Below are 26,728 nucleotides of genomic sequence, written 5' to 3'. Positions count from 1 at the left end.
TTGATAAATATACAGCAAAAAATGACGTTTTTTTTCTACAATCATAATCATTTGATTAATATGAGTTATTTGTAAAAATGAAATGTACAAATTTATAGAACATTTATATAAAACAGAAATTACAAATGATTTAACAAAAAACAGCTTGCATTTATCTTTTAAAACAAAATAAAATATGTATTTCTATCGAAAAGAAAAAAAAACGTCCACAAATCCGAAATTTGAGGAAACATCTGAAATTTCAACCTCAATTTACTCATAAAGTAGCACATGATGGTATATTTTTTATTTCATATTTGATTTAATCAGGTAAAAATTAGCCTACATGCAAATTTTCATCAAAATTTCATTATGGGATCAAAACTGTATCGTATGCCCTTAAATATACATAGTAGTACACTGAAATTGTCGCCAGACTAAACTCCGAAACATATAAATGAACCAAAATTCAAACACACACATGTCAAGACTTACAAAGGCTAGATGTTTTTGACTTGGAACAGACGAATAAATGCGGCGGGGTTAAACATGTTTTGTGAGATCTCAACCCTCTATACAGTACTATTAATATAGTAATAAATCAAATATATAACTAACCATGTTGTTGCAGTAATCATTAATTCATTAATTTTTTGCAATTTATATCATTTAGAAGGCTTCATGGTGACCTATAATTGCTTATATCTTCGTCATTTGAACTCGGGTAGATAGTTGTCTCAATGGCAATCATACCGCATCTCTTTTTATATTGATATTTTAAAGTAAAACATTGTCATACAGTGATATTATATGAACAAGACCTTTTATTTTTTCATATCAGATATATCATCAGCCATCTAAACTTTGACTTTAGAGTTGATATCATGACCTAGGTCTTATAATACATGTACATCTAATATGAATACTGTCATGGTATAACCCTTTTTGGTATCTTCCGCCACTCTTTTAGAATCTTATATCATTACCTGTTAAATGAATTATCCATTCAACATCAAGATCGCTCAATGATTTTATTCCCACGTTATAAATTCTAAACGGCATCTCGGAGTCCAAATGTTTTTGCCATTCCACCAGTTCCATTTCACCAACATGTTCTCCTTCGCCGATTCTTATTTCACCGTAATCATTCCACTGAATCCAGAAACTCGTAAACTCATTACAATTCATTGTTGAAATTTCTTTACTTTTCTGACTTCCTGGACCGCCCGACGACCATTTTCTCCATGTGATCCTTGTTCCATTTTCATCACCAAACATAATTTCATACATAAACCAGGTATTTATGTCATAATCATTAAAGTCAAATCCATTACTTGATGACAGGTAAACAAATGCACTGTGGCATGTCCTTACGTGAAATTTGAACGAATCAGTAAAACGTGCATCGTATTCAAGTTCACCTAAAGGTTGTATTGAAAAATAAACATCGCTAGGGTTTAACCAATCTATCTCAGTGCTATTGGATGTATATATACGTAGTGTCCTTCTTTGTCCTGCCAAACAAATTAAAACAAAATGAGAAGACAAATGTTCAGTTCATTAAACGGACAATACAAGTATTTGAGGTGTTTAATATTGGATTTAAACGATAGTTTTTCTTACGCATTTAAATTTATCATAACATTAAACAACTATAACACAACATAGCATAGCACATAATACTAACATTCCAGCAGCATGAACCCTTTCAAAAACCAGGGTTCAACTCATGTGCTCCGGAAGAGTAAGTATATTCTACTCTAAATATTGATTAACAACCATGTACATATACTACATGTCGTTATCATTTGAATTATCTAAAATGAACTTTTTGACGATGAAAAAGCTTTCACTTGACATTATAAATTCATTTCAAATTCAAACAAACTGTGATACATTTTAAATTTAGAGGTCACTACAAATAAAAGTAAGTATTACATGTAAAAATAAAGGATTTACCGAAACCAGATTTAATTGTAGGTTCTTCAGTTAGAAAAATTATCAAAAAATTGGACCAAGAAATTTAAAATACATCTACAATAATTAAAAGTAGGATAAAAACTAATAGAGCTCACGAATTAATACCATAGTACCCCTTATTTGTTTAGACATGGTAAAGGTGATATTTTGTAATAAAAAAAGAACGAATTGAAAAAAGAAAAAACAGAAGATTCTGCTCCATTACTCATTTAATTGAAGATACATTCTCAGTTTGACATTGCATGTTACAATGTAGTCAATCAATCATAAAAATCTTAGCCTTAGAAATACTCTAGACTTCGGACTTTCTTTTTTTCTGATTTACTATTGGATTTAAACTAGATATATGTTTTTGGGATGATTTTAAAACATTTTGATAGTTTGATGATGGCCAACAGAATTAAATTAGATCAATGTCTTGACGTTGCATCTACAATTAAATTGATTTTAGTCGTTTAAACTACTGAATTGCGATATTAATCATATTAGTGAAATCTCATTACCATCATTATAAGAATATAGTGCACACAGCTCTTCCTTGTCCAACCCGTCACAGTCCCTATCAGGTTCTAAACCATACAAACATATCTAATGAAAAAAAAGAATGCACATTCTATGACAAATCATTAGCATAACAAATGGATAATTCCCCTTGTTTAATCATTTTTCTGTAGTTTCAAAAACCCTGTCCGACCATTATAACCCCTATATTAGATCACACTGTTGATCAATGTAACAAAAATACGATGATTAGTCGACTTTGGCAGTGTTATAAAAATTCAAAGAAGAGAAGACGGGATTGGGATTACTCCAAATGGAACGTATCTGTGGTCATCTCGGACTTAAATATTCAATAACTAGCAACCACATTACGATTGCGTTAGTGAAAAGCTCGTATGAATGATTTCAATTTTACCATTTGGAAATTATGATGCCGGGGAACAGCAAGCCCTAGAATGTCGTCTCATCTGGAAAATATGTACAGGAGCTGTTGGAATGATGCTACAGAGGGAAGGAAATTTCACAATGGGAAATTAAATCATCTTTTTTGTTTTTAAATTTAGGACACATCCGACTTTCATTGTCAATTTCTAGATGAAAGTCATGAAATGAAGAAAATTTCATTGTATTTGTTGTATATCTTATTTCAACTTCAGTAAGATATATTAAGTCTACGTATTCACTAAACTTTGAATTATTTCGAGAAGGGACATACATTTCAGAATTGAATAACAATTGCTTAACTGAAAGTCAAGCAGAAATTTATATAGAAAAATATAAAAGCAGATAACACTGATAACACTACCATAACTTAAGTCACGTCATAAGGGGCATGTTTAACTTTAGAGTGTTTTTTAGAACACGATTGTATCATTTTTCTCAATTCATCTTTTTGTTACTGCTTGTTCACTATTTGAAATGAACAAAATAGTGCATAATGGTGACTTATTAAAAAGTCAATATTTAACAGGAAACTAACAAAAACAATAGAAAAACACAAAAACCAAGTTTATGTTGTATAATCGTTTAATTGTTCTATTCGTTCCGAATGAAAATCGTAAGTCGAAGAAGGCCAAACAAGGAAACCAATAACGTACAAAACAAATCTAATGAAAACATCCAAGACTTGAAAATACCACTTTATGACTCTCGTTCGTCCGATACGCTCTTCTTTTTAGCTTCATCAGAAACGCCCTAACCTAAACATTTGAAAGCCATGGATGTAAAAATACATAGCAACGTTAGAAGATGATGATGATGATGATGATGATGATGATGATGATGATGATGGATGGCTGCTAAACGTCCAGCGGCAAATTAATATGCATATTCAGGACGAGAACATGATAATGCAATATTAAATTTAGCCCTGCTTTGTACTAGACCGACACGCTGAGCCGGATTTTTAACGTGCTCATTCACAATTCACAAGGTAACAGTCCGCAGGAAGACATGTCACCTTACCCGGACACATTATTCTGACTCCGATCTGACCAGTCTTTGCTCTTACTCCTTAATGCCGCGTGCTTAGCGGAGAAGCACCAAATACCAATTTTACAGTCTTTGGTTTGACCCGGCCGGGGTTCGAACCCACAACCTCCCGCACTCGAGGCGAACACGCTACCACGAGACCACCGAGACGGTATGCAACGTTAGAAGGTATTAAAAATTAAAAGGAGCCTTAAAAGAAAAGCCAAATTCATCTAAGTTTAACTTTACCTGAGAAGTTGAACCTAACTAATGAGCAAATTATACCTTCGTGGACTTACAGTCCACCAGCAGTGGTATCGACACCGTGCGAGTGCATAAAAATGACACTGTGTATGTTCAAACAGGAACGCTAAAATTCACACAACTGAAAGTCGGGGATATTTTAATACATAGCAACGTTAGAAGCGCTTTCCTCGATTCACGTTCATAAGGCTGCCTCTGAACTATGGCAAAAATATTACAACAACTTATTAAATTTCACAGTATGCAATCACAGAAACACAATCAGAATCTCTCAGTTACTGCGAGCGAGGGTATCTGTGATCACTAAATTACCTCTCTAGTTCTAATAGTAGCAGTAATCGAAATTATATTTTACATCCTCTGTTATCTATAAACGTTTCCCCGAAATAGTTAACAGTACTCTTTCAAAGCAACAATGAACATACAGATTCTTTAGTTTAGATAATGTTAATATGTATAGAGCTTGAAACTTGACATAGTTTTATTTATTAGTGATGTGTTTTATTTTGTTAATATAATTTTGCTGAATTTGTATTTGTAAAATATGTATCCTTCATGTACTCCGCTACTACTTACCTTGTTTGGTTCCAAGTAAAGACCAGCTGTACTGCCAAACAGTCCGTTTGTATGCATTATATATCCTGCCTCGTTTTCATCTAACGAAACAATGTATGATGAGTCTTCATTTATATATAGCGTACTTTCCGCTTCACCAGTTATCATATTTGTAAAATTAAACTTTGTGTTTTCGTTTCCACTGACAAACACTTCATTAGTTGTGTAAAGAGCAACTGAATTAAAACTATTAAACGACGAAATAAAATATGTATTTTTTGTTTGTTGTTTTGGCGTTACCACAATTAAACTTCTGTCCTTTTCACTGGCAAATTCTAGTAAAACTAAAACCTCCTTCGATGTAGCAATTTGCAAATTTTCTGTCAGTTGTCGTCCTGTGACATTTCCTGGATAGTTAAGAAATTCTGTAAATGATGTATTGTTTGTGGATAAAATGGAAACTGCTGTCCAATGCTGTACGGCAATAACCTTAACGGATGATATAACAAAGCCGTTAGTACCATAATCGTCTAATGAAAGGTAGTCGGTCCTAATGTTAAAATCAAAACCGAACGTGTTAACTGGAGGGAACTGTCCAATAGTAGAAAAGGTTCCCTCAATATTGTTAGTTATAGAGTGGTAGCCACAGAATACCGCCACTGCTTTATCAGTTTTGATCATGGTGCCAGTTAAGTCATCAGTGGAGGTAAATACCAATGAAGTATATCTAAGCAAAATTTTACTTATTTTCATATTGTTAGTGTACACAAATTTTTCGTTGCCAACAACACTAACCGTTAATGGTTGTTCAAGGTCAGGTAACATGACGTCAACCGTTGTATCACTATGTATGGCGGAAACTGAACATGTTGACAAACTGCTGTTATGCCAAAATAACCCAACAACATACTCATTACCAAGCACATTAACTGGGTAATTCAACATTACTGCAGCATTGTTTCTTCCACTCAATACCTTTGTACGTAGACTAATATCAATTAGTGATGTGACAAGTAAGACTTGGTTATATGGTTCATTGATGGTAAGTATCTTCTCTACCGCATATGGGTTATTTATATTGTTATTGACTTCCATTTCCATTGTTGACTCGACCATTCCATTTTTGATCACTTGGATTTCAATGTTTTTTATGGAGATTTCTGATCCATCGTCTGCCATGGCAACAAGGTGTACTTTAGTTTCAATTATATTGTTATGGTCAAATGGATGCACTGCTACGAGGAATTCTTTTCCGCCATTATCCATATCGGCAAGTATTTTTCCTAAAAGAATTTTATCAGTAAGAATATAAATCAAGAGATGTGGAATGATTTCTAATAAGACAACTATTATATCTCCACCAGATACTAAATGGCATATGTTAGCAAATATAGGTTACCGCAAGACCTTCAACAATAAGCAAATATCATACCGCATTACAAGCTTTAAAAGGCTCCGACAAAACAAAATATAAAACACTTTAAACGAGAAAACCAACGGTCTGATTTACGTACAAAACAATAGACGAAACTAATGTACGACAACAAAGATAACCACTGAATTGCAGGCTCCTGACTAAGGGCATAGAAAAGACAAAACAATGGCGGTTTTAATCATGTTTGTGGGTGCCAAGCCCTCCCTCTAAACTGAAGTAGTGGTGAAAACGCCTACCTCATCTAATTTACATTTCGTGGACATTCTTTATTTTTTTGTATATTTTCGCAAACCTTATTCTTTAATTTCTCATTTTATTTTAATGGATATATGTCTAAATTGATTATGTTGCTGATATGCGCCTTGACTTCACTCTATTCTATCCATATAACTGTTTTCATTAAATGCATGCGTTTTTGTTGTCAAACAACTGTAAGGTTGTTAAAAAAACTAATTTAAATGATTAAAGCTGAAGGTATTTATCAGCTAATGAGATATTAGTTTCATAGATAATCTAACAATTTTCAAAGTCATGGCCCATGAAATACAATTTGATTGATGTTTCAACAATTATTTAATTATGCCTTCACATGTTTAGACAACTTTTCCATGAGAAGATACAGGATTTCTAAAAAGGGACTCAAAAACTTATCAACCTCAAGTCACTCTTATCGATAGTAATCTTTTCTCTTATACTATATTAACACTGTCTGATGAGTCAGACCAAATGTGCGTTTGACATACACCATCATAAGCCTGGTTTCTTTGAATAGACCTTACTATTAGAGTTTCCCAAAGGAATCTTTCTATGAAAACATATGCCAATCGGGATGACTTTTACCTTTCTTTTGTTAATTTCTAGGTGGTTATGTATAATTGGTTCCTTCTTTATACATCGTAAAGATTTCAGTGAGGTCGATTGGTGATTGTTTTCCATGAAGTTGCGGTTTTCAATGCATGTTATATATTTTCATGACTGAAAAACTGGCATGAATATGTCATTCTTTTTTTCACAATTTTTAATAAAATATTATTTCAATTGCAGGAATTTAGACGTTAAAAAAGAAGCATTTCACGCCCAGCTGTTTGAGGTTATAACTTTCATAAAGCTAACCACTTATAGCAATTGTCATTTATTGTTTGTCTTTTTTTTTGTTTTTTTTTGTTTGTTTTGTTTTTTACTAAATGGACTAATTGAAAACGTTTTTAATTAAACCATGTTGTTCATTCAATGTCTCTGATATATTTGTGGATGTATTTTTGTGGATTTACATCTATTCGCTAAAGAATAGTTTTAAATATTCTTTTATCTATGCATCAAAATTCATAAAATTTTATGTTGGGCATTGTAAAAGACATGTAAATCATACGTCTTTTTAATGGAATCTTTTCCTTTTCGGAAGAACTTCCATTGTAATTAAGATTAAAAATTCATGATTCCATATCAGTAGGTTAAGCATTTTGAGCTCGCACTCAATAAGTGCATTAATAAACCTTGCTCTTTCTTAAAGGAACATATCTCCTCCCGTGAACATACTGAATGTTGTTGATGCTGGTGCGAGACTCTTCGACAATAATAGAGCATCTAGATGAGCGTTCCTTCATTTCTGTATTCTGTAATTTTTTTAGGCTATTTTTCTTTATTCTTTATACTTTTTGCCCATTATTCTCTATTTTTTATATGTTAGCACCTCATTATTCTCTATTCTTTATTATTTTGGTCCATTGTTCTCTATTCTTTATTATTTTGGTCCATTATTCTCTATTCTTTATATTTTAGCACCTCATTATTCTCTATTCTTTATTATTTTGGTCCATTTTTCTCTATTCTTTATTATTTTGGTCCATTTTTCTCTATTCTTTATTATTTTGGTCCATTATTCTCTATTCTTTATATTTTAGCACCTCATTATTCTCTATTCTTTATTATTTTGGTCCATTATTCTCTATTCTTTATAATTTAGCACCTCATAATTCTCTATTCTATATTATTTTGGTCCCTTATTTTGTATTTATATTTTGGTTCATTTTTTTTCTATGCTTTATATTTTTGCTCATTATTCTCTATTCTTTATATTTTAGCACCTCATTATTCTCTATTCTTTATATTTTTGCCCATTATTCTGTATTCCCTATTATTTTGGTCCATTTTTCTCTATTCTTTATATTTTGGTCCATTTTTCTCTATTCTTTATTTTTTTGCCCATTATTCTCTATTCTTTATCATTTTGGTCCATTTTTCTCTATTCTTTATATTTTGGTCTATTTTTCTTTATTCTTTATATTTTTGCTCATTATTTTCTATTCTTTATTATTTTGGTCCATTTTTCTCTATTCTTTATATTTTTGCTCATTATTCTCTATTCTTTATCATTTTGGTCTATTATTCAGTTTTCTATATATTTTCGTCTATTTTTCTTTATTCTTTATATTTTTGCTCATTATTCTCTATTCTTTATTATTTTGGTCCATTTTTCTGTTTTCTTTATATTTTGGTCTATTTTTCTTTATTCTTTATATTTTTGCTCATTATTCTCTATTCTTGATTATTTTGGTCCATTATTCTGTTTTCTTTATATTTTGGTCCATTTTTCTCTATTCTTTATATTTTTGCTCATTATTCTCTATTCTTTTTATTTTGGTCCATTTTTCTCTATTCTTTATATTTTTGCCCATTATTCTCTATTCTGTAAACCACCATCCACATCCTCATAATATCCTGTTCTTCAAGTTATGATAGTTTTTTTTTTTAACCAGAAAAAGAAGTAGACAAATTAACGGGGTATTACAATTCATTACAAACCGGGTAAGAAAGATATCAAACGACGTATTCTAAAATCAAAGGACATTAAAATCCACCTTACACTTGATATGATATTCAAATGCATTAGAAAATTTAACAGTTGTCAATGATATGAGCATGCAAAAGTGTTCCCGATATCATTTAATTTCTCAGTATCAAAGCACAGCAAATTATGTGGACTAACATTGAAACGTTATGAATATCTGACCTGATATTTTTCGTGTTTATTTATACATCCATCATACCCGGATGACTCACTCATATGTTTATATCATTAAAACGGACATATTTACAGCAATATATTATATAAATATATATTTGACATATCTTTAAACAAACCTCTGTGGACGAATTCTCGAGAATTACCGTAGAGTGAAATATATATATATATTTCTCTAATTCTTCGTCAATTTGTCCCTTTCTGCACCCATTGTATAAAAAAATTTAATCAACGAGTGATTCGTTTGATCTCAGTTCTTCATTGGTTAAAATCCGATTATGACGTAGAATTTTCTTGCTTTCCTCTGAATTTCCTACTGTGACGGCATGAAAAAAGGCGACCATGCCTGATGACGTCATAAAGAAAGAACACATCTTTTTGCAGATCATTCAAAAAGAAGGAATAAGTTTGCCTGCATATTGTTTGAAAATCATTAGAGAAACAGATTCCACCACCAAATCTCGTGTAATACGATATTTATCCACACTCGACAGTTAAATTTTAAATATTTAAAACGCTCGGCGAGCCTCGCGTTTTAAATTTGAAAATTTAACTGTCTCGAGTGGATAAATATCGTATCACACTCGATGCAGTGGTAGAATCTATATATATATAAATATATGTTGTTACCGCTTTTTGGTACATTCTATCTATTAATAGGCCTTTTTCACAAATGTTTAATTGAATGTATCTACAGAAGTATAAATGCTACATACATCATTTTTCCAAAATCAGATGCATTTCAAAAAGTTCTAAAAGCATCAAAAATTTCATCAAAATCCGAAATACCGCCCAATTACGAATACTTTGCCTGAAATAATTAAAGTTAAATAAAATTCTAACATATCTTACCGTAAAGATTCTCGCCAGGCATATAATCCTCAAATATAGAGGGATTTCCATAAGCTGCGGTAGTGTCCTTCAACAAAAAGCAAGAAAAAACCTTTCAATATTGGTGATTTATATCTGTTAGGATGTCAAAAATGTCATAATGTTTCCGAAAATTTATAGAATATAGCCTTTCAATATTTTTAAAAACATATATACAAGCGTCACGTTCGATTGATCATTATGATTAAATATTAATGTCTAAATCTTAAAATACTCGAATTGGATACTAGGGAAAGATGATTAAAGACTTAAACATTGTTATATTTTCTAAACGTTTATTTCATCATATGTTAAAATGTTACTTTCAACAGATGTCGAACCTACCTCAAAGTCAACATAACGTGTGCTATCTAGATTATATAAAACAATTTCTTTATCTATGAGTTGTTCTTGAATGCTGAAACATTGCTCCTCGATGTTGTTGTCAGTCGTAGTAAACATAACAGTATCTGTACCAGGTATCCTGGTCGTGGCTATTTTTTGATAGGATAGGCGATCAGAATTGGTCTGCATTAAGTCATCCACTACTTTGTAGATATAAATGGCAAACTGTAAACATGGTGGATATAAAGTTTTCCTAAATGGGGGCACGATAGAATAGATAGGTTCTGCATTTCTGTTCCACGAAAACTGAGTGACTACTATCTTTTTATCTGCTATGATATGTAGCTGGTGTCCTCGACTGAGTTTTTTTCTCATAATGTCACGAGCTTCTTCAAATTTGATGTCTTTCCCTAGTATCCTGACCGTAGTATCTGACTCTGTCGTCATGATCTTGACGAAGTCCCAGAACAAGGAAAAGTTACTACCTATTACAACATATTCCTTACCAAGTTTCGCCAGAGGAGCATTAACACCCATGAACGTTTGTCGTTTTCCTTCTCCCACTATTGTATTCAGACCTCCACTAATAACAGTCAGTTCTTTAGTACTGTAAATGACAGTACCGCTCATGTCGCAATCTGTCTGTAGCTGGAGTGCAGTGAATCTTGATAATGTGACTTGAAACACGTCATCTGTTGTGTAAACTCTGTTGTTAAAATGCAGTGAACATCCGACGAAGGTCATATTAAGATCAATGGTTATTTCAGTCTCATACAAGCCTGCTGAAGATACTGCTATCTGACACAATCCTAGAACATCACACACAGTTGTAACATAATATGAATACTCAGTGTTTCCCTCTCTTGATGTTTCAGAACTACAGGCAGTAATGGGGATTCCAATGTTATTAAATGATACCTTGATGGCAACGTTTATATCTGTATCAATTTTTGATGAATATATGATGTATAATGATTTCTTTGCTGTTTCTGATCCATTCAAAATCCACGTCTGGTTTATCGGTAGATGTATTGTATGGATGCCACTAGAGCCAAAAGATATATTTTCAAAATACAAGTTTTTGACTTCGTTGCAAACCAGAATGCTTATAATGGTGTATTCGTCAGACGTCCCATAGTTCTCTGTGTGCTTTAAATCGATGGTTACATAAAGGGAGTCATTACCAGGATCAAATATTGGTACCGAGTATACTACAATAAATATATTTTTTGACATAAATGAAATTTATTTTTACTGAAGTGATTGTAGTATTAAACTAAAAAAGCTATGCAAGGTGTAAAAATACGACTTGACAGTAGAAACAAAATACAAGTAGCAAAATAATTAATTACTTTTATTATTATGTACAAAATTAATATAGTAAGAGTTCTATAAAAATACACAAATGAATTATTTTTTTTTATTTCATATTACACCTTGGACTTTTTGCACAACGAAATACAAGATTCCGAATGAAAATTGGAATTTTTTATTCGCGTGATAATAAAAGTAAAATAACAAAATTACCAAACTCCAAGGAAAATTCAAAACGGAAAGTCCCTTATCAAATGGCAAAATTAAAAGCTCAAAAACATCAAACGAATGGAAAACAACTGTCATATTCCTGACTTGGTACAGGCATTTTCTTTTGTAGAAAATGGCGGACTAAACCCGGTTTATAGCTAGCCAAACCTCTCACTTGTATGACAGTCGCATAAAATTCCATTGTATTGTAAACAATGTGTGGACAAAACAAACAGACACAATAGGTAAAAATGTTGATAAATAGGGGTATAGCAGTCAACATTGTGTCATAATCTTAATCACTATTTAAAACAAAAAAGTATGTAAGTGGTACATTACTTTTTGAACTATGAGTGTTCGTTGGTAAGGTACAATGGTCACTTCCCTGTGCGCTTACGCATCTCCAAAGTATAATCACCAACACGCTGATCATGGCTACTGACTCACACATTCTGAAAACATTTGAACATAAATATATATATTATCACAAGCATCTTCACCATGCTTCCCAGCGAAACCAAAACAATTGAGATGGACTTTTCCTGTAGGAGTTGGAACGTAAGTTTAAGGTCCAGGAACAGTAAATGGACTTTGTCACAGATTTTGGGGAAATTTTGCATACAACTTTGGCTCGTTGAACTGCATCTGAAAATCGAAAAAAATAATGTATTTATCTTTTTTTTTCTCTAAAATATTATTGATTGGATTTTTTTCAAAAAAGGAGAACATTTGTATAAAATGTACATGAAATCGGCAAAATACGTTCTTAAATTTGTCTCAAAATCATCAAATCTCCAATTTCAAATCCGTAGATTTTTATTAAAAACAAAACTATATGTTGCTGATGCATACATTTCTCTTTAAATGATAAAATATTATCAAATTATCATATGGTCACCGACTTCGTTTTTCGTGTATCAACCAACCTGTTGCCTAGTTGGTTGCAAAAAACGTAAAGAAAATCAACGTTTTACGATTTACAACGCAATGCCATAACATTACGCTTATTACTACGTTTTGTGATATGTTTTCACTTAGAACCCCCTTTAAATAAACTATACCGTTGAAACGAAGTCAGTGACCCTTTTATTATTTTACATCATTCAAACGGAAATGTATGTATCAGCACTTGTCATTATTAAAGAAATAGTTAATGGTTTGACGCTTGATTACAAAGGGCATTCCTATCCTCTTACATGTATATCAGCTTTGAATCACAATATAAAGCTTCCCTGTCAAACGACTTCATCGAACGAGTTCTAAAGAATCTTATTTTATGTAGTGGCCGCAAATTTCATATCTACCTGACCAATATCTAGCACCTATTCCAACTTCTTTTTAAAGGGCTTTATATTTCTATTAAAAAAAGCACCATTTGCTTCTTATCCGTATACGTCTTACCTTTTCAGTGCTTTATATTTTTCTTACATCCGTCATCTTTTAATTCGAATTGTAATATAACAATGCCAAAAGTATCAAACTATTAAAATATTCATTTAACAAGTTGAAATAAATTTTCAAATCGATATAAAATTTGTAGAGATCAGTTTATCATATGAATTTGGTGATTTAATATTAAAAAAACGCACAGTAAAAAAATCATATTGTCAAAATATTTTAATAAGTTATAACTTCTGGCTTGAATTTCAAACTGATATTGATTTAAAAAAAAAATAAAGTTAATGTTACATTTTCGAAAGATCTTTTTTAAAACAAACGAAGCCATATCAAATAAACAATATTCCATTGTGTTTTCATTACCAACAATTTAGTATACTACATACAGCTATAAACTGAAGAAATTAGTCTGCAAAAATATGTCATATGGTAGAGGTTGAGCAGGGGCATAATTTGGCCTTAATATTAGTGAAAATTGTAAAGTTACCATACATGATCTTAAATTTGTCCTAACTACACAGGGGTACACTGTGTTCAGAAAAACAATATCACATTTAACGATTCACCGTGGCAACAAACCATGACGAAATTGGTATATTTTGTAAAAAAATTTGATTTTCTTTTTTTTCTTTACACGATCCACTTTTTAGTATATATTAGATTTGAAAAGTATGTGCGCATCGAAGAAATAACTTTATTTTTGGTGAGATTATGTCAATAGTTATAACAAAGCTTTTCTAAAATTATTTTGTTGTTTCTTAGCTGCGCACAATGTTTCCACAATGGAAATAACAATGGAAAACTCCATAAATTCTGCATTTGTCTTTGTTTTCATGAAAATAGTGCATATAATGACGCATTTATTACGTCATAACATAAATAATCTTAAATGTTCATCAATTATATTTCTTAATTAACGCATTTCCAAACATTATGTGCGGATTTGAAATAGTTCACAAAAACATTTCTTGAGCCAACACTTGGCCTTAATGCCCTTACTCCATTATGTATATGAAATAAAATCTCTTTATTCCTAAAATCGTGCTGTCTGGTTTACAAGATAACTACTCAAAATTTTGAATTTTCAAATCATGATATTAGATATAAAGGTTTACAGAAATTTTAAAAAAATACTGTATAGTACAACAGACCACATCAACCACCGTTATTTTATTTGGCGGCATTTTGTCAAAGGTTATGGTTGTCTTTCTGATATTGTTTTACATCTACCCCCCCCCCCCCCCCCCCCTTTTATTAAATTTGTATTTACATGGTGTCATAGATCAAATTTATTCGTTCAGTGTATGTTTTTGTTAATATGTCTTTTGATTGAGTTAAGCCATTTCAATTGATATTTTATAGTGTGTCTTGCTATGTTGTGATGTTACACTATTGTTTCAGGTTAGGGTGAAGGTTGGTGCCTATTAAAAAGTTTAAACCCGCTGCATCTGTTTGCACCTGTCCTAAGTCAGGAACCTGATGTTCAGTGGTTGTCGTTTGTTGATGTGGTTCATAAGTGTTTCTCGTTTCTCGTTTTTTATATAGATTAGACCGTTGGTTTTCTTGTTTGATTGGTTTTACACTAGTCATTTTTGAGGCCCTTCATAGCTTGCTGTTCGGAGTGAGCCAAGGCTCCGTATTGAAGGCCGTACTTTGACCTATAATGGTTTACTTTTACAAATTGTAACTTGGGTGGAGAGTTGTCTCATTGGCTCTCAAACCACATCTTCTTATATCTAATCAATGCAAGATTATATCAATGGCTGTGTTGTTCTGATATTTGGCTAATGGTACATGTTTATCGCACAAACTCGCCAGCAAGAATACCAAAGATTTTCAAGAGTGTTTCGATTTGTGTCATATAAACTTCATAAATGTATTGAATGCCTAACTGCAAGTGGATAAAATGAGTATTCATTCAAGTAAAAGTGGTATCTACTATAAGCTCGACAATTTTTTTCGATGTGCAATTCGCAATTACAGAAATTGTAAGATTATCAGGTGCAATACAAAAATAAGATGTGGTATGATTGAAATAAAACAACTATCCACCAGAGACCAAATGACGTAGATGTTAGCTACTATTTGTCACCCAACAGCCTTAAACAATGAGCAAACCGCATAGCAAGCTATAAAAGGCCCTGACATAACAAAATGTAAAACAATTAAAACGAGAAACCAACGGCCTAATTTACGTAGAAAACAATAAAACACGTCTGATATACAGCATCGACAGCCACTAATTAACTGGCCCATGGGTTAAACATGTTTGCGGACATCCAACCCTACCCCTAACATTGGACAGCGGGGCAACAGAACATTACAAGAACAAACGGTTATAAACAGTTGAAAAAAAGCTTTGACTTATCAGATTGATACAAAGCACAAAAAACAACTAACATCAGACTAAAGACATACAGTTCCAATCTGAGAGTACTTGCAGTAACAATGAGTTACTGAAAGCTAGTTCAACACCAATAACAACCAATAAAAAATCATGTACTCAAGACAAAATATCAATCAGTACACATCCAATGGATTTAGTTTAAAGATGTTAAAATAGGTTGAGAAAAACATCCCATTGTGCAATGCCAAAATATGAGTATCGCCAGGATGTAAGCGGTAATAACTGTAAAACTATACATACTGTGGATTCATTTTTATTCGTGGTATACCAATTTTCGTGGGTTTCGTGGGTCACAGCGAACCACGAATTTAAGTTTTCAAAGAATACGGGCAATATTGTTTATGACAGGAACATTTATTTTCACAACTTTTACTTATATGACTGTTTGTTATATCGTGATTAGGGAAATGAGCTTTCAATCATAGAGTTTTGAATACCTTATAAAATTCCAACAAGAATTTATAAATTGTAAATCAAACAAATAATTAGTTGTCTCTGTCCATTATTGTAATATAAGTTTTCAATGAACACTTTAACATAGAATGACCAAGCGAGGATTTTGACCATTCAAAACTTTTTCAATGAAATCCTTCTTTTTTGTTTGTTTTATTATTGATCAAACTAAGGAGGTTATATGATCTCCTAAATCAAAAAGAAATCCACGAATTACGAATCTGAATTAATTTTTTTTTGTGATCAGCGATCCACGAATTTACGTATACCACGAAACGTCTTTTTTTCTCTATCCACGAAAATTGATACCCACGAAAATAAATGAATCCACAGTAAGCTAGAAAAATAATTATTTTTACCATCTAAAAAAAATATTTGTGGCGGATGCATAACAATTTTGCGCGAAATCACTACGCTCTTTCAGAACAAATTGAAGAAATTTGCATGGTTTTTTTTCTCTTACATACTGGTATCATTTCAAGCTAAATATACAAAATCAATTACGATCGTCTACTATAAAGAAGCAAAGACCCATTATTACCAGCAGTTGTAGAATAATCATTTACAAAACAAATAAGCTACTTGGGATCTTTTGGTAGGTCAATACCGTTGCTGTGCTTGGTGTATAAATACGCAGTAGTAAACATTCTGCCTAATCGGGAATAAACCAAGAAGCACTGAGTAAGAATGCCCAAATCCATCTCGTTGAATAATTCCATTAAAAAAACTTTAGAAAACTGATGGTGTTGACTTATTTACGTCTGGGATCACATCATTTTGCTGGGCCTAATTTGTTTTGTAAATGATTCATTTACTTTCGAGGGTTACAAATAGTAGATTGAGGAATAATTTGATTTTCGTTTGTACCAATTTGTGGACTGAAGATTTTTTATTGATGCAGAAATGCATTTGTTGCTTTATCTTAAGCATACAGTAATAATAACATTAGAAGATGTGGTATGATTGCCAATGAGACAACTCTACACAAGAGACCAAATTACACAGACATTAACAACTATATGTCTGCGTACAGCCTTCAACAAAGAGCAAAGCCCATACCGCATAGTCAGCTATAAAAGGCCCCGAAATGACAAATGTAAAACAATTCAAACGAGAAAAATAACGGCCTAATTTATGTACAAAATAATGAACGGAAAACAAATATCTTACACAGTAACAAACGACAACCACTGAATTACAGGCTCCTGACTTTGGACAGGCACATACAGAATGTGGCGGGGTTAAACTAGTTTATTGGCGCCAACACACCCCCTCCCCCTAACCTGGGACAGTGGTGAAACAGTACAACATAAGAACAAACTATAAAAATGTGTAAGGGTTCCGCGGAACCCAGTGTCTCGCCTACTTTTGCTGTTAATCGCAGGCTCAACAAAAATGAGGAAAAAAAATAATAACAATATTCCTTTCGATACAATCTTTTGATTGTAAGAAGCTTCTGTACAAGTTTGGTAAAAATCCAGGATAGTTTATGAACTTATAAATGTTTTAAATCTTTAACTGCAGACTGTATGTAATGTTAACTGGAAGAAAAACTAAGTCCATTTATAAGTAAAATACGGATAAACAGGTACAAAATTTTAACAAAATTTCCTTCTAGATACTAGCTTTTGATCATAAACAAGCTTCTGACCAAGTTTGGTACAAATCCAGGATAGTTTAAGAAAGTTATTAAAATTTTAAAAACTTTAACCACAGATTGAATGTAATGTTTCCTGGCAGAAAAACTAAGTCCATCTACGACGACGACGACGCCGACGGAATGTTGGATCGCTATGTCTGGCTTTTTCGACAAAAGTCGAAGGCTCGACAAAAATCAGTTGAAAAAGGCTCAACTCATCAGATGGATACAAATAGAAATACATCTAACAAAAATACAGAGTGAACGTGGACGGGTACTTATACATCCACACAACAGAAAGACACTAAGTACAGATCTGAGAGTACTCGCAGTAATGCAAATTAACTGCTTTTGTTTTTTTCTTGTCAACTTCAGTATTATTATAGTCATTGAAATCATTGTTTAATCTAGGGAGAAAATATTCTTTTAATATAATCAATGCAAAATCTTAGTTGTTATTTTGTAGAGACTAAAGCCTTAGCAAATCTATCTTTTGGAATTCAATAATATCATTTCTGATAAATTAGTTTTCATTTCATACATGTACGTAGCTTCCTTTTATAAACGCAACTTTAGATATAAAAGTAGAACATGTAACGCATGATAACAAGTTTATAAATTTGAAAAGTCCTGTTTTATAATTAGAGTCGTCTCTTGTCTCTAATACAATGCTACACTTATAACTAACTTAAGTTAGTAATGCTACATGTTCGACAAAAAAATCTTCTGTTTTATTAGATAAACCTACAAATACATCACAACATTCATCTTTTAGAAAAGCTTTATTACCGTAACAATATATTTTTTACATATTAACATTTAAATGTAACAGATACAATACACAATTTCATAGGTGAAAGATGTCCATCATATCATTTTTTTTTTGTATCTACAAATGTAAAATGAAATTGTTTCATTGATTTTAACGTACTATTTCAAAGACATATAAGCAAATACTTTCTCTTCTTTTAAAAACTGTATCTGATAACTAATCAAGTCTCTCGGACATAAAATACTCGACAAAACTCGTATCAACATAAAATAACAATAGCATGTAATTTGAGTGTCATTTTGACTTATTTCCATATTTTTTACAAGGGCATCTTTTTTTGTTTATTCACTTTACAAATAGCGATCACGTAATGTGCTAATGTGTCAAAGTACGTGCATTTAGTCTGTTAGGTGAATAGTTCAGGTCTAGTTCGTGGACTTGTTCCAGTCATTTGACGCGGACTCGATCCGAATGTTTGTTTCTCCAGCTGGTCGGTGACATCACTTATTTCGTCGGTTTCTGGTAGACGTGAGGTGGACACTGTACTGAGGGTCTTCTTCATACTTCTCGTTAGTGGTGGGATGTATTGACGTGGAATTAGGAATGTCGATAAATTAAACAGATCAACAAAGACCTTGTATCGATCACTAAAAACAAAAAGAAAGGTAATGCATATAATGATACTGTTGTTGAAACACAGTATTACTTCTGAGAAGTAAATTAATAAAATCATGCCAAAACATAAGCGATTCTGTTCTTTTATTGTATCTCGTGTCTTAAAACGGTTTTTTTTACTGATAGTCAGTTCATATATATATATTGATATAAGAAGATGTGGTATGAGTGCCAATGAGAAAACTCTCCATCCAAATCAAAATTTATAAAAGTAAACCATTATAGGTCAATATACACATATTATGTATAACCATATAAAGTTAAAACACTTAAACTTGAATCTTTTTACAGATATTGTTATACTAAATACATGCAACGCTGTCTTAAACAATTGCTTTTTACCTTATCTGTCGGTAGTCGAAAATTTTTTGTTCAAGAAAATTACATTTTGTTATATTGTAATTTATTTCTTGACTCCAACATAGGTACTATATTATATAGAGACCGCCATGGATAGTAAACTTGGAATTGATAGTAAATAGCAAATACAAGTTATTTATAGTATACTTATGTTCATAGTATACAAAATAACACGAAAATAATTGAAATGAATAGAAAATAAAAAAGTCACAGATTTTGGAAAAAAGGGGGAGGGTTAAAAAAAATTGTCCTGTCCCCAAGTACCCATATGGGCTCCAATGATGACAATAAATATACAAAATATATTGTTTTATATTCTAATGACTTTGACTACGATTTGATAAATATATTTGGTCATCGAGATTGTACTTTTTCTCAATTTACTACCAAAAACCAAATAAAACGTTCAAACTCAATTCTTGTCAACTTGTCAATAATTTTGAATTTTTCTTGAATCATTCAAGCAATTGTTACTGATAGAAATCAATATTGTTCAGGTGTAAAACGAACAAAAGTTACCTCAATCTTAGATTAACCGGATATATGAATATAGTTTACTAGTAATTACTCTTCTGATCTTATTTTGCAGGTAGTTCATTTATGAAAATGCTAAAGGGGGAAAAGGCCTAGAACTTCTCTTGGCAGACGACAATCTCTGATGTGAAACGAAAAAACTCAGGTGTGCGTTAGTAGTAAAGCTATGGTTATACAGCTATTCACGTATTCAAGTATTTCAAAGCTTTAAAAATTTTGGGCGTGAGCATTCTTGGTGAAGAATATCCAGAAATGCAATTCGGAAACACCGAATTTATAAAGTATTATTTTCACTTTTTAATACAAATTCATACAATTGAATTGTTTATACTAGTATTGAACCAAATCACACAGTAGTGTTGACATTATAGCAAAATAAAGATATTTAAATTGAGAACAAACTGCAAGAAGATCTCATAATTTCAAGAATTTGTAAATCCGGGATCTTAAAGAGAAATTGTCTGCATGAGATCTCCATATATACAAAAAAGTTCATTTGAACATCTATTTCGTGTTCTTCATACCTGATGGTTGACCGTAAGTAATGGTAACCAGAAGATCCACCTGTCCCTATTTTACTTCCAATCATGCGTTGAACCATCATAACGTGATTATCTATAACAAAAAATAACATCCTGTGATTTCAAACACTTCGTAAGTAAAAATATTCAAAGCTTAAATAAAACATTTAAGGGGGATAATTGTAAGCAATTATTAATGGATATTCATAGAAATTCTATAATAATTGCGATTTAACAAGTCAACAAAACAATTCAACTGCTTACTTTTCATGGCCATCAATTAATTTCAACATTAAACTAAAAGTAAGAAATATTGGTATATTTAAACAATTTTCAATGTGTGCAGTTCACTGTAAATAATTGCAATTTTTCTCATATAAATTATTTGTTTTTGTTGAGAAAAACTTTGATCGTGGACTTATTTTGTTAATAATAATAAATATCAAACTTACAGCGCCACTTAGTAATCAAGGAATCTATATCCATTAACATTAAACTTACAGCGCCACTTAGTGATCAAGGAATCTATATTAAACTTACAGCGCCACTTAGTGATCAAGGAATCTATATCCATCAACATTAAACTTACAGCGCCACTTAGTGATCAAGTAATCTATATCCATCAATATTAAACTTACAGCGCCACTGAGTGATCAAGGAATCTATATCCATCAACATTAAACTTACAGCGCAACTTAGTGATCAAGGAATCTATATCCATCAATAGTAAACTTCCAGCGCCACTTAGTGATCAAGGAATCTATATCCATCAACATTAAACTTACAGCGCCACTTAGTGATCAAGGAATCTATATCAATCAATATAAAACTTACAACACCACTTAGTGAACAAGGAATCTATATCTATCAATATTCAACTTACAGCACCACTTAGTGATCAAGGAATCTATATTAAACTTACAGCGCCACTTAGTGATCAAGGAATCTATATCCATCAACAGAGTAAGCATCTGGAATGGTTGATTGAATCTCGGCTCGTCTCGGTATAATGATATCATCAGTGCACCCTGAAATGCTTTATGGTTTATTCTTCTTTCGCCTGGTAAGCAGAAAGCATATTTGCACATCTGCTACAGAGTTAACAGATGAAAACATATACATAACAAACATCCATATGTAATAAATAACTTTCAATTTAAGTTAAATTAAATCTTTAAGTTCTTCAATGAAATTTATCCAAAAAATCGTTTTTTATAGGTTTATGATTTGGCAGCCAGTATTTAGTTATGAGGGATTACAGACGCTTCATTTTAATCGTACTCTGACATAAAATCTATGTCACGGCTTGTTCACTGCAAGGTTAAAGAGTGTTTCATAAACGAAACACGATTCTATAACCTTTATCAAGATGACTGAAATTGCAGAGCTGTTTTTCTTTATTTATGTATTTGTTGTTGTTGAGGACGATAATAATTGTATAACATTTTTTATGTTGTCTAATGAACATTTACTCTACGTTTGTTCTTGTGTAAAAAAATATTCTATAGTAACCAAGTTCTGATGATCGAATAGACTTTTTAAGAAATAAAAGAGGCAAAAATAGTCTACAATGCATTTTATTTTAAAACAAGTACATTTAGAACCGTGAGTTTCAATCTGCTCACAAATATTCATGCCGCTTTAAGTATTTAGTAAACAGGAGGTTGATAGACAATGGATGTTAAAAGGCATCACGCTTCAAGCTTGATTCCAAATTTCAGAAAGCTCCGATTTGTAAATTTTGGAGAAAATGCGATTAAAGTTCCATGGGACGGACGGAATGACAGACGCAAACCAGTATATCTTTAGGAGGGGGCATGAAAAATCAATACAAGTGAGAAAGTATTTACCTCTCTCTACATAGACGTTGTATTTTTCAGCTGTAAAAACAGATTCAAAAGAGTCCTACAAGAAAAAATATTCAATGTCTCAACAACCTTGATAACTGTAAGTAAATCAACATGCAAAAACCTGAAGCTAATCAGATTAAACTAAATATATTTAAAAAAAAATATGATTGAGAAGTTAATTTAAGGGTTAAAGAATTTTATTCTGACAAACTATTTAAATGTGCCTTAAAATGCTAGAAAATGTTACATACTAAAAAAAGGTTTCAAATATACTCATAAAAGGTAAGTATCAAATGGCAAAAAGAGGAACATGCAATTTTCAACTTCTAATTGAAATTGCCTCACCTTTTGTTTGTTGTATTCAGCAAGCAAGATTTCCTTTTGTTTCGGATCTGTCTCTTCCTTAAAAAAGTTTAATACTTTATATTAACCACGGTAATTGTTTTGGTTCAATTGTATTATGGTTCTTATATTAAAAAAACATATATATATCAGTAATACCCAAGGATTAAATTTGTAAATAGTTCATTGGTTTATTTTGTATAAATTGCTTGTCAATGTTTGATACTTTTGGTTTTTCAGTAGCTTTGTTCGCAATTTGTTTTCTGACGAAAAACGATATTTTGAAATGTTTATATGATGCATCAATTAGCATCACTACTTTTAAAATGGTATCAAATCTTAAGAAAATTTATACGGAATTCACTACAAATATATGCTTTAATTGCATCATTTATGCTTTACGCCATAATGAGTTAATACTATTGATATCAGATAGAAAAATAAGCTGTGTTGTACATCAACGAAAACACAAATAGCACTAGGAAAGAAGGAGAATATCTGCACATATTTGTTAATTTGTTAATGCTATTTTTATATCTTAAATTTGTATGAGGTTCAAGATTAAAAAAAAACGGCCTACTCGACACATATGTAAACAATCATAACATTACATTTACGCTTTATATATTTATGCGTTCAAAGCATTTTTCTGAATAAACCTTCATCAGGAGCGCTCAAATCAAATCATTTGCAAGTCTGACGTATTAATACTATGAATTCCTAGTGTAACCGAAGAAGTATGGCAGAATTCATCTCAAGTCAATTTGCGAGTTCCAAACTAATTTCTTAGTAATTTCTTACATTTATCAATGGAGAATTTAAGAAAGGTATTCTTAATCGTGTCAGTACCAAAGTACTGCCTAGCCTACGCTGATAGTGCCATCGGGACCAGCATTTCAAAAGCAGAGGTGTCGACCTTGTGTTATAGAAAAAGTAAATAACGATTATAACATATTGAAAGAAGTACAGAAGTAATCGTAGAAAAATGCTCTGTCTCTTAGAAGTATAGAACTGGCGGTAAGTCCTTGTGCTTATCTAATTTTACCATGTTTGGTGTATGCTAGTCGTTTTCAATCCATTGGTAAACAGCTCTTTTGTATCTTTCCCAGAAGTTGAAGTCAGCCCTTTCGTGATCAGTTAATCCTGGAGTCCTTTCCAGCCATTTCTTAAATATGAAAAAGAACACAAAGCTTGGTCAAACTGTTTCGACGGTAGATGGTTTTATAATATACGACCGCTTACTGGACAAGACGGTAACAACAATAAAGATTGCGCATTTTCTATCTGTGTCACAATACCCTAAGCTGCAAATATCATTGTGATAAAAAGCAAAAGGTACAATATGCAAACCAGTGTTGGGTTCTATTTTATTTTATCATTTTTCATTGTCAAGTCCTCAATCGGGATTATTCGAGTTCAAATCACGATCGAATACTTGTATGTAGTGTCGTTTGTTTCTGTCTTATGGTGAGATGTATACCTTATTTATCTCTATTTATTCATACATACAGTCAATGATAAACTTTATACATAGAAATATCTATGGCATCACTATACACTTTGTTCTGTTTGATAGATTAGTTTCTAAGTGTATGTTTTTTTGAAATATTGCCATATTCTAAAACATACAGCTTTTATCTTTATTTAGAAATAATTTTTTCTCTGACAATAATGACAGCTATCACTATTACATTTTAACTTATTTTACATCTCATTTGAATAAGAATTGTTATATTGTTGGAGCATAAAATAGAAATGAATAAATAAATTAGTCCGACGATTCTTACCTCAAGTAAAGTAAGTAACGGAGGCGATGTAATTGAATGTGCTAACATTTGTTTTGATTCTTCATCATTAAAAACTCTCATGTAGTGCTGCTGGTTATACTTTACTCGATTTTCCTGAACTATAATTAGCATGTACATGCACTTGCATGCATATATTTTCGTTTTCAGTACTTTGCGAAATAAAGTTGTTTTAATATATTTTTCTTTTGCTTTAAATTTAAATTTCATATGATTAAGAGTATATGTGCGTAAAACGACATTTCCATTTCAGTGAACTACGAAATATGGGTCAAAATCCTAATTAGCATATATTTTTTTAAGTTTACATCATAATGAACATGTGCATCAATTTCAAGTCGATATGCCACAACTTCATGATCAACCACCTTAAACCAAAACTTTAAATTACCTTAGACCAAAACTTTAAATTACCTTAAATCAAAATTTTACATTACCTCAAACAAAAACTATAACCTGATACGTCCTAGAGATACGGACGACTACAAAGGCCTGAAATCATAGTGCCACCCTACTTTCGTAAGCGAGCCATAGAAATCAAATTAAATATCAAGAATTCACGAGTGTCAAAAGGTATGGATTAGACCTATGACTAATATATTGTAATAGTCCCTGCAGGTTATACCAGCATTTCTGTACCCGTCATTCTTTTACTTCCAGACATATAGCACAAACATAGTCCCTACATATGCCAGTCATTGAATATACCGTGGATGGACTATGGCTAACATCATAAAAGCTTATACTAGTAAGTTGTATATGAAACAAAGGGAAAATATCGCTGACTCTATAACTGCAACATCCAATAATGAAAGGAACTATTCTTAATTAATCTAATTCAATACTATTTTGACTTCTTAAAGACGTTCTTCTTCTATTGTTATTAATACTACTACTAATAATAATAATAATAACGGGGGTAAGACTGTTCAACCTAATCCTCCCCGAGACACTTATGAAATACAACGAAATATATAACAAACGAAAAAACTCAAAATAACCAATAAGCAAAGCTATCAGATGATACCAATACAAGATGTAACTTTACCTCCTTCACTCCAAGTTTATTTTCCATCAATCTAAACTGTAAACTTTGAAATCCGGAGGCTGAAGACAAATACTGTCTGTAAAAAGATATTTAAGCATTTACTTGTAATTGATAGAATCGAAATGTAATGTTCAATAACTTTTATTTGGTCATCTTGCACGTTCTTTATTCTCAGAAAGATATGATAATTGAACGGCAAATATAAAATATATTGACGATGATTTCAATAAATGTGGCATACCAGGATATACTTACCCTTCCGTAGCACCTGGAATGGTTGGGTCTGTTTTGTTCAGTCTTTGGGGTTTTTTCATTTGGGTGTTGTTTTGTGGTCTGTTGCCTATCTTTTCATCGTTTTTTTTTTGTTTTTGCCATGGTGTTGTGTGTTTTTTCTACGATTAATGATTTTCGATTGTCCTTTTGTATATCCTACCTCTCTTTTTTAGCTTAATTTATTTACCTAGATATTAACTGAACCATTTTCAAGTTCAAGTCATTCCTTTTTTATTCAGTATAAAATCAACTCTTTAGCAACGGTGGCCATCTATAAGAAATCTTTTGGTTTTTGATTATCGGAACATTAAAAATTATATGAGCAGGAGCCCAACTGTTCACAAAAATTGGAAAACGTTACTTTCTGAATACCCAACATAATGATAGTCTGGAAACTATCGTATTTAAAATCTGTTTTGATTCCAGAATATTGTCTGATTTTAAAAGAGGTATGCAGAAACTGGAAACGTTAAATTTACAAAATGATGGTAAACTGTTGCTAATTGTTATACATTTACGGAATAGCCCATATAGTCATGCAAATGAGTGTATGTACACAATAAGAAACAACAATATTTTACCAATGGTCAGAACTCATAAAAGCATTAGGAATATACAACTAGAAAAAACCTGAGGAAACACATATGATTGATTGATTGCTATATGCCTAACATCCTGTGACAAATATTTCATGCATGTTCAGGGA

The 26,728-nt window shown here is 31.8% G+C and overlaps 1 protein-coding gene and 1 long non-coding RNA gene across 2 annotated transcripts in view; both read right to left on the bottom strand.

Annotated features, from left to right (window-relative positions):
- Positions 1–26,728, bottom strand: part of LOC127715797 (uncharacterized) — a 90,189-nt gene that overhangs the window by 12,979 nt on the left and 50,482 nt on the right. The gene's annotated exons all lie outside the window — the stretch shown is intronic.
- On the bottom strand, positions 18,911–21,184 carry LOC127716692 (uncharacterized). The gene is made up of 3 exons (XR_007989081.1): positions 21,157–21,184; positions 20,708–20,798; positions 18,911–19,261 (listed from the first exon to the last, which is right to left on the bottom strand). It is a non-coding gene; the product is annotated as an uncharacterized LOC127716692 (long non-coding RNA).

Source organism: Mytilus californianus, unplaced genomic scaffold (genome assembly GCF_021869535.1).
Source record: "Mytilus californianus isolate M0D057914Y unplaced genomic scaffold, xbMytCali1.0.p SCAF_9, whole genome shotgun sequence".
Classification (NCBI taxonomy): domain Eukaryota; kingdom Metazoa; phylum Mollusca; class Bivalvia; order Mytilida; family Mytilidae; genus Mytilus; species Mytilus californianus.
Note: the sequence above shows the minus strand (reverse complement) of the source record. Positions and strands in the feature narration are given on the sequence as shown.